This window comes from Cucurbita maxima, unplaced genomic scaffold (genome assembly GCF_002738345.1).
Source record: "Cucurbita maxima cultivar Rimu unplaced genomic scaffold, Cmax_1.0 Cma_Scf00834, whole genome shotgun sequence".
NCBI classification, from domain to species: Eukaryota; Viridiplantae; Streptophyta; class Magnoliopsida; order Cucurbitales; family Cucurbitaceae; genus Cucurbita; species Cucurbita maxima.
Window position 1 is genome coordinate 1 of NW_019272850.1, and position 10598 is coordinate 10598.

At 35.6% G+C, this 10598-nt stretch overlaps 1 non-coding gene across 1 annotated transcript; it reads right to left on the reverse strand.

The window, feature by feature from the left end:
* Positions 1–2813: 2813 nt before the first annotated feature.
* Positions 2814–2886, reverse strand: TRNAA-UGC. Its single transcript has one exon. It is a non-coding gene; the product is annotated as a tRNA-Ala (tRNA).
* Between the last annotated feature and the right edge of the window lie 7712 nt (positions 2887–10598).

A 10598-nucleotide genomic window follows, 5' to 3' on the forward strand; every position in this document is an offset into this window, starting at 1 on the left:
CAGGCAAGGAAAGAAAGGTTGCTCGATCTCCTGTAAGACCAACCCTCAACGGCGAGCTCACCAGGCAATGCTATAAATCCAATAGAAGTTCAAGGTTTCGTCTACTACGGACTAGGAAGCTCTTGGAGGATCTAACATGAAATGAGAAATACATTCGATTATGGCAACTAATAGATAACAAACTTTTTGGTAGAAATTGAATGATCCCTTGGCTCGGGAAAGAAAAGGAAAAGGTAGTCGTACTCCTACTTTTTCTGTCGCACGAGAGGAAAGTTTGAGCTGAACGATTGAATCACACTAGGTAAGAAAGGCGGGCTTAGCAGGTTTCTCCAAACGTATAAACAAAAAGAAGATACGGATACACATACATTCTCGCATGGAAGAACCTAGCTGAACCAGATCAAGGGTCCTAACCTAGTTCGACTGATCTTCTTTGGCTAGCCCCCACCACTTGTAATGAGGTCAACCCGTATGTGCTTTTTCTTTTCGTTTAGTGAGATAGCGTACCAGCTCTTTCAGCTCATAGCAGTAGTATGAAAAGCGGAATCCTCATCCTGAGTTGAGTTCACATTTCCATATGAATCGACATCGGCCAAACCAAGGGCTTCTATTTTTTCTTTTACGAAAGCGAATTTAACAGTTTCGATAAAACCAACCGCTTTTAAAGAAGGAGTCGCTCTATCTTGATTACCGTGGACATACGCATCTCCCTCTTTAACTTTGCCTACCATGAAAAGGATAGTTCCCTCACGATAGGCCCTCCTAGCTGTCGAACGTCTTTCGATCAATCGAGAGAGGTATAGAATAGTACAACAAACCAACAAGACAAGAATGGGCTCATAAGATGGGCGGTCAAGGAATTGATTTCATTTGTGTTATCCACCAAGGAAATGATCAAGGAATTCTCTATACACGGCTGAGAGATGACCATAATCTTGCACATCCTGAATAAAGTACCGTAGCCAAGTGAAGCTTTTGAAAATGAAAGCGTGTATAACTCACATCCATTTTCTCTTCGATTCGCAAACTTTAGATCTTATCTTAACTTCGTCTCCGGGTGACTGAGAGAGAATTTGGGCCTGGCGTGCAACCGGTTCGGTCAACAATAAGGTACAAAGCGGATTGATTAAATGGGCTTGAAGTTCCATTATCGTTAGGTCGAAGATCTCTACTAGGTTTAGTGCACTTTGGTAGTTGCAAAATGTTGCCGTAATCGAATGTCTTTCTCATTCGACATTCTCTCTTACCAAGCACTCATACTCGCAAGGGTTGAGGAGACAGTCCGTGAGATAATTGGGCTTCGAGATTGCGTATACACGAAAAGAGCTCGCTTTTGACTTTCTACCTTAGCGTTTTGTGCCCGGTTCTGGTTCAGGAAAGGATCTGATCTCTTTCATTGGAGCACATTGATGCCGAAGGAGTCTTCGGAACCGGTGGAGAGGCTATGATGACTTCAGGCTATTCAAATAGCATGACTGATACCACAAAGAAAGGATATCTAAGTCACACTCGTGAAATTTCTTTTTCATAAACTTGCCTGATGATTGATAAGGTAAGGGATTTTAAAAGACAAAAGAATGACAATTCTATGTGATAGAAAGAAAAGGAGATTTTTTTTTTTTTTCATTTTGTGTGGTTCGAACCTATGGCTCTTTGAAACTTCTTGCATAATTCATTTTGATACAATATACTTGAGACCTCTCACACCCGAAACAATAATCATACACCACTAGACCAAATACCTTTATAGCAAATCTATAGTTCTTAGTTGCTGTGCCTCAATACATGAAATTTACATAAATTGTGCATGCATTTGCCACAAATTCCTTTGGGTTGGGTTAGGCTGATAATTATTTTAGTGCTTTTTTTTTCTTTCCGAGGGCATTTAGAGAATCGAACTCGAAACCTCTTGCACCCAAAAGAAAAATCATTCCACTAAACCAAATGTTCTTATTATGGGCTATATATTAAGTTTTTTATGTAATGTATCATCATTATTTCATTTATTTTCTTTGTTAATGAAATCCATGAGCAATAATCATTATTATATCTTTTAGATCTAGACCGCTGTTAAATTATTTACATAGGGTTTGCGACAATTACTGTATTGAGAAGAAAATAGTGTAAGTTTTATTGAGAAGAAAATAGTGTAAGTTTTAGTTTGATAGTTCCATTTGAGACACATCTCGTGAGTACACAAGTAAAACAAATATCGAAAGTTAGGATTTGGGTAGGCATGCCTATTGAAAGTGGAAAAGATAAAATGATATTAAAAGAGCATCATCATTATAGTTTTAATTGCCATAATTTTTGGTTTCTTAAGATTAAGATGGAAGAATATACATTTGGTTGTTGAATTGTTTTCTTTGAGGAAGTCATCAAATTCTCTCTCCACAAGTAGCAGTATAACTACTCGATTTCTTTCTTTACTTACAATAAGTCCTCTCTCTATATGTGCTTGTGGGACATTACTCTCTTTTATCTATAAAAATGGCATAGCCATAATGATATAATAATCCTTATATAAGTATGTTTTCTTTTTCTCTCGTACCCACCTTATACATAACATGTTAAATTAATCCTTATATAAGTATGTTTTCTTTTTTTCTCGTACCCACCTTATACATAACATGTTAAATTAACTCATACTTAAAAAAAATAATTTCTTTCTTTTGGAGATGCGGGGTATCGATCCCCGTACCTCTCACATGCTAAGCGAGCGCTCTAATGAAGAAATATTGCTACAAAACAGGTATTGAATAAGGAAAAATTGAAAAGAAACAATATTATTTAATAATAGATAGTCTCTTTTTTGGAGATGCAGGGTATCGATCCCTATACCTCTCACATGCAAAGCGAGCGCTCTACCATTTGAGCTACATCTCCATGATTCTTACATCCTAAAACCCTAAATGTCCCATCATCAATAATAGTGAAAATAAAAAAATATCAAAATATTAATAACAAATAGTTTGTTTTGGTGACGCGGGGCATCGATAATTGTGAAAATGAAAAAATATTATAACAAATTAAATACTTTCTTTTCGAGATGCAAGTTATCAATCTTCGTGCAACTCGCATGCAAAGCGAGCGCTCTACCGTCTAAGCTACATCTTCACAATTTTTACGTCACAAAAACATAAATGTCTCGTTCACAATTTTTACGTCACAAAAAAATAAATGTCTCGTCATGAATAATAGTGAAAATGAAAAAATATCGCTACTCATTATGTCATAAATAAGAAAAAATTGAATAGAAATAAAATAGTAATAGCGAATAGTTTCTTTTGGAGATATGGGGTATCGATCCAATCCCCGTACCTCTCGCATGCTAAATGAGCAAATAGAAATAAAATATTACATCATAGAACCCTAAATTTCCCATCATCCATAATAGTGAAAATGAAGAAAATCTAGAAATGCAAGGTATCGATCCCCATATCTCTTGCATGCAAAGCAAGCGCTCTACCATCTAAGTTGTATCCCCACAATTCTTACATCATAAAGTCTTAAGCATCTCGTCATCAGTAATAGTGAAAATGAAAAACTATCCCAGCTCATTATGTCCTAAATAAGAAAAAAATTGAAAAGATAAGAAAAAATTGAACATAAATAATATATTTATTAATCGATTCAATTGAAGATGCAAGGTATTGATCCCCATACTTTCCACATGGGAAATGAACACCCTAAATGCCCCTAGATGCGAGGTATCAATCCCCGTACCTCTCGCATGCTAAGCAAAGCTACATCCCTACAATTCTTGCATCACAAAACCCTAAACTTTCCATCATCAATAATAGTGAAAATGAACAAATATCGCTACTCAACATGTCATGAATAAGGAAAAATTAAAAAGAAGTAATTTTCAAAATAGTGACATGAAAAACTATCCCGGCTCAATATGTCGTAAATAAGAAAAAATTAAAAAGAAATAATATATTTAGGGATTGATTCATTTGGGAGATGCAAGGTATCAACCTCGTAACTTTCCACATCAGAAGTGAGCGCTCTACTATCTGAGCTACATCCCCAAAATTCGTACTACAATCTCTTGAAGGGGCATTTTGAGAATCAAACTCGAGACGTCTCACACCCAAAGCAAGAATCATACCACAAGACCAAATGCCCTTGTTTTACCACTTGAAACGTATGTATGAAGCCTTAGGCCTAGGTATTAAGGTCGTATTTTGTTGTATTGCAGGAAACACATGAAGTCCTTAGATGTAGAATGTGTCTGGGAGAATAAAGCCTTGGGATGGGATGTTAAGAAAGACTATGAGTATTAAGAGCATGATGGTAAGTATAAAATGATGTGTCTTGGAGAATAAAGCCTTGGGATGGGATGTTAAGAAAGACTATGAGTACTAAGAAAGTGATGGTAAGTATAAAATAACGTGTCTTGGAGAATAAAGCCTAGGGATGATATGTTAAGAAAGACTATGAGTATTAAGAGCATGATGGTAAGTATAAAATGTCGAATATGAAGTTAGGTTGATGTCAAATATGAAGAATCACACCACTAAACCAAATGCCTTTTCTTGAACATCCAATATTTTTAGCTTTTACTCAAATATATTTTCTCTTAGTTGGAGGACATTGTTATAATATAAAAGGGTTATCAAATAAACCAACAACCAAAAAAAAAAAACAAACTAAATCAATTTGGGTTGGATTGATTCGGTTCAGTTCATCCGTTTGTTTGATTTAATTTTTCCATTTTATCTCGTATGACAAGAAAATAAAGTTGAATTGAATGCACCTTAGTTTCATTTATGAGAAACTCAATGAAACACATTAATAGTACTCAGAGTTGGAGTCTATAAGCATTTCATGAACTTCAATGCAATTCATGCTTCATTAAAGATGAGATAAACTTTGGGGAACTTTAAATTACTTCATGTGGAGTTTCAATTACTATATGCTAGTTACCATCTTTAGGATTAACTAATTGGACACAAATTCATGAATTTAGGGAAATTTTTGTGTAATTATCAACTACAACTTATGTTTTCAAATTTTTAGGACATAATTTAGGTAGCTGTTTTTATGAGTCATAAACTTGTTTCTTTGCATAATATGGATTTAGTTGAACTATTATTATCGATAAGATGGAGAAAGAAATTGTCTTTGAAATGACTAATAGACCTAGGTTCATCGTTGTTGTTTTTTAACTTGTGATTTTGCAGAAAGTTTAACTAATATGAACTGTCATGTCACAAGAGCTTTAAGGTAAATCAAGAATATACCCTAAACATCATTCAAGATGACAATAAAATGGAGTTAAATTGAACGCACTTTAGTTTCATGTTTGGCGTGTTTAAGATAAAGCATAATTGTATTAATGATATTGAGCCTAGAGTCTATAAGAATTTAATGATCTTAAGAGAAATTCCTATTTTATTAGAGGATACCAACTTTATTTAAGGTACAAGGAGTTCAAGAAACTGGATTTGAATCTGGTTAAGGAACAGCAAGATTTGAAAGTTTTGAGTTCTAGACCAAATTTGTACCTAATTATTACTTTTGATGACTAATTATAAATTAAGAGAAAAATATTTTTGTAAAGATAGATTAAACTCTAAAGCTTTGGTGACGAAACCATGTTTAGACTAGCAGTTTAAAGTCAGGAGATGCGGCCACATGTGTGATTATTTTGGATGGGTTCGTATGAGGGAGCCTTCAAAGGTTGTGCACTCACAGGAGATGCGGTCACAGGTCTTTGTGTTCGAGTATTTTTTTTTTTTTTTTTTTGTAATTCTATCCCAAACACTTTTTTTTTGTTTGGATAAATTTGAACAACACCGTCTTATAATTTAATTTAATTTTATATTTAATGTGGTGTTGTTTTCTCAATCTCATTTTAATTTTACAACATTATTTTATATTAATTTACTTTTATTTTTATTTGTTTTTATTTGTTTTCACTTTCAATTTTAGTTTCTATTTGAGTTTTGAACCTTTGAAATTTGAGTTGTGACAGATTGGTATCAGAGCGGCCGGATTTTAAATTATATAAATTTTTTCTAAGGATAAAGAGTCGTATATCTCTATGACTCAGCTCAATGACACGTCTCTCCACGACCAAGTAAGCAGTCTAACCCTATTTTGTAGTCTATGATATGTTGTAAAACTTGTATAAATTTATTGTATGTTTTGATTTTCGTGGTAGTTATAAAATGTCCTTGGACGTTAAAGAGTGAACGTTAACTATATAAGACAATACTGGATCAACGTTATAGTGTCTAGATATCGTGAGGAGGAAAAGAGTGTTCATGAGATATATAACTAGCCTTAGGAAAACAGAGAGTTTTCGTTGCACAGTGCGAGACATCTAATCCGTGAAATTTTGGTACTATAAATGAAGAAACTAGAGATGGTCCCCAAACGTCTGTATGGACCATTTCCAATCGCACTTTCTTTGATTCTCTAGCAGCTTTTGTGAAGCTAACTCGTTTATATTTTTCCATAACGCAGCTCTCACAAACACCCATATCAATAGATTTTAGGCCTTCTAAAACTTCATTTGCACCCATCATCTTCATTTCTTTGATGCTCATATGTGCAAGTCTATCGACAGTGCTATAGGGTGTAAAAACTTGGTTGTTGTTGCTGTTACTTGAATTGGAAACACTCTTAGCAACAACAACCTTTTTTATACACTCTAGTTGGTGTATAAGGTTCCATATTTTAGGTCATGCTACCACCATGACACCCTTCACAATCTTTCCCAAACTCTTTTCAAACTCGGCTGCATAACCTGTGCTATCCAACTAACCAATAGAGATCAGATTCTTCTTGAGATCAGAAATATTTATGACATTCTATAATGTCCACTCACTCATTTCCTGTTAGAGTTTATATGTAGGCATCTCTCTTCCCTTCAATCTCCAACAATCTCCAACGTTTTGTTGTCGGCATTATACACCTTCCTAACATTTCCTTATTTTAAATTTTGAAAAAATTCCTTACTTGGAGACGAATGAAACGATGTAACTGAATCTAAAATCCAAAATTCAATTGGGCTATTCATGCTAAGGATTAAAGTATTCTCAGTATCTTTTGCTGAACATATGGAATTATTGTTATCTTCAAATTTGTGATTTTTCTTTTCTTCAAAAGTGTTATTTTTCTCCACAATTTCAACTCTTTTCGTTTTGTTTGTTTGGAGATTTTTCACGGTTTCTTAATTTTGATCGCCCATGTTTGTTTGGGCTCTTTGATTTACTTCTTCCCCTTCGATCAACAATGAGAGCATTGTCGGATGAATCTCCAATTTCTCGTTTGGGCTTTCGCTGACATCTTGAATTTCATTAAATTTCAATTTATTAGATCCTCGTGAACTGTTGATTGCAGCAACAACAGTATACCACGACTCGAGTAAAGATTAAACAAAAATCAATGCTTTAATTTCATTTTTTAACATAATTTCCACCCAACTCAATTGACTTACAATCATGTTGAACTAATTTATATGATTTGCAACATATCGACATTTGTAGATTGAACAACCTCTGCATCAAATACACCTTGTTCATAGCCGACGTACTTTCGTACATATTTGACAACACCTTCAATAGGCCCGATGTCGTCTTCTCTTTGATGATGTTGAACGTCATGTTTATGGACAGCGTCAATCAGATTAATCCTACGGTGTGTATGATTAGTCCTCAAAATCATATATACACTCATCAGAACAAAATGTCCCAAATTTACTATAGGAGAACGTGACTAGTTGTTGTTTATTCACTTTTAGCTTATAACATTGCTCTATTTGAAATTGTTTTTGACCTCTTTCCTCGCTCACGTTTTCTAAAATATTTCTTCTAAACGTGATTTAAGCATACACTGCTATTGTTCGTTCAGTCTGAATTTTGCATGGTTGACTTGTTCACTAGATTAGAACAAATGTCACATAATTATTGTCTCACTACTGCAAGAGTGCGATTGTTACACTTGTCTTTCTTTCAATTGTGGGCCGCATCTTCTGACTAGTTACGTGAGTTTGGCATGGAGCATATGTGTAGGTTGAAAAAGAAATGGTTGGATGTGGACTGCGAATAAGGGTTGGGCCACGGAAGGGTTTTTTTTTTTACCACATATGGACTTTGGCTAGAGAGTCTTAAATTTGGGTTCGTTTGAAAAATTTTGGTTCGTGTTTTAGTTCAAACGAACCCAAATTAAACCTACTAGTTCCTTCTTCCTTGCACGACTCACTCCTATTCTCTGTTCTATCTCTTCTTGCTCTCTGAAACTTTTTTAAAGACTATTGTTCACCCATTATTTGGGAGCATCTTCCTTAAAAGGATTGTGACCACAGATGACCTATGTAGAAAATTTGTACCCATTTCCTAAAATCTTTAGCGGACAACATACCCAAAACAGATGCGCTACACCTCGTCTCACCCCTTCGGAGCATATGGATCCACCCAATCGATGAACGCTCAAACCAAACTCACCCATACTTTTTGGCACATGGATGCGAGAACCAATCCGAGTAATCTATAATGGGGAGACCCCTTAAAGAAACAAATGAGAATGGCTCGGTTGATAGCAGGGTTAAAGAAAAGGTGAGTATGAAAAGACGTATCGCGTAACCGTCCCTGTAAGCAGCTTCATTCTTTCTTGATCTATGAACCGACTTTATGAAAAAAAAATAAGTCTTTCAGTTGAAAGTGTGACTGTTGGGTATGGATAAGCGAACCTCTTGGTTTGGGGGAAACCGGAGATGTTGGCTAAGAAAGCTAAGCAGGCAAGTACAGGACGGACAAAATGCACATAAAAATTGATTGATGATCCCTCTCCCTCTTAGTTTGGCTAGTTGGCTAGTTACACGATAAGCAGGAAAGCATACCAGGCAAGGAAAGAAAGGCTGCTCGATCTTCTGTAAGGCCAACCCTTAATGGCGAGCTCACCAGGCAATGCTATAAGTCCAATAGAAGTCCAAGGTTTCGTCTACTACGGACTAGGAAGCTCTTGGAGGATCTAACATGAAATGAGAAATACATTCGATTACAGCAACTAATAGATAAAGAACTTTTTGGTAGAAACTGAATGATCCTTGGCTCGGGCAAGAAAAGGAAAAGGTAGTCGTACTCCTACCTTTTCCGTCGGACGAGAGGAAAGTTTGAGCTGAAAGATTGAATCACACTAGATAAGAAAGGCGGGCTTGGCAGGTTTCTCCAAACGTATAAACAAAAAGAAGATACGGATACACATACATTTTCGCATGAAAGAACCTAGCTGAACCAGATCAAGGGTCCTAACCTAGTTCGACTGACCTTCTTTGGCTAGCCCCCGCCACTTGTAACGAGGTCAACCCGTATGTGATTTTTCTTTTCGTTTAGTGAGATAGCTTACCAGCTCTTTCAGCTCATAGCAGCAGTATGAAAAGCAGAATCCTCATCCTGAGTCGAGTCCACATTGCCATACGAATTGACATCTGCCAAACCAAGGGCTTCTATTTTTTATTTAATGAAAGCGGATTTAACAGTTTCGATAAAACCAACCTCTTTTAAAGAAGGAGTCGCTCTACCTTGATCACCGTGGACATACGCATCTCCCTCTTTAAATTTGCCTACCATGAAAAGGAAAGTTCCCTCACGATAGGCTAGGCCCTCCCAGCTGTCGAACGTCTTTCGATCAATCGAGAGAGGTATAGAATAGTACAACAAACAAACAAGACAAGAATGGACTCATAAGTTAGGTTGAAGATCTCTACTAGGTTTAGTGCACTTTGGTCTTTGTCATTCAACATTCTCTCTTACCAAGCACCACATTGATGCCGAAGGAGTCTTCGGAACCGGTGGAGAGGCTATAATGATTTCAGGCTATTCAAATAGCTGACTAAGTACCTCTCTCACACCTGAAACGATAATTATTTTAGTGCTTTTTTTCTTTTGAAGGGGCATTCCGAGAATCGAGCTGACTAAGTACCTCTCTCACACCTGAAACGATAATTATTTTAGTGCTCTTTTTCTTTTGAGACCTCTTGCACCCAAAGCAAGAATCATACCACTAGACCAAATGCCCTTAGTATGTGCTATATATTATGTTTTTTATGGAATGTATCATCATTATTTCATTTATTTTCTTTGTTAATGAAATCCATGAGAAATAATCATTATTATTATATCTTTTAGACTAGACCGCTGTTAAATTATTTACATAGGGTTTGCGACAATTACTGTATTGAGAAGAAAATAGTGTAAGCTTTATTGAGAAGAAAATAGTGTAAGTTTTAGTTTGATAGTTCCATTTGAGACACATATCGTGAGTACACAAGTAAAGCAAATATCGAAAGTTAGGATTTGGGTAGGCATGCCTATTGAAAGTGGAAAAGATAAAATGATATTAAAAAAGAGCATCAACATTATAGTTTTAATTGCCTTAATTTTTGGTTTCTGAAGAATATACACTAGGTGCGAGAATCATACCACTAGACCAAATGCCCTTTCTAAAAAATTGCAACATTTTTAACTCCTTCTCAGTATATTTTTTTCTCTCAAGTTTGAAATCTATTTTCTTGAGCGGTTGTTGGACTATAAAACAAAAAGTTGATGGTCTAGTATGCAAGTGTTCAAATAAACTACAACCCA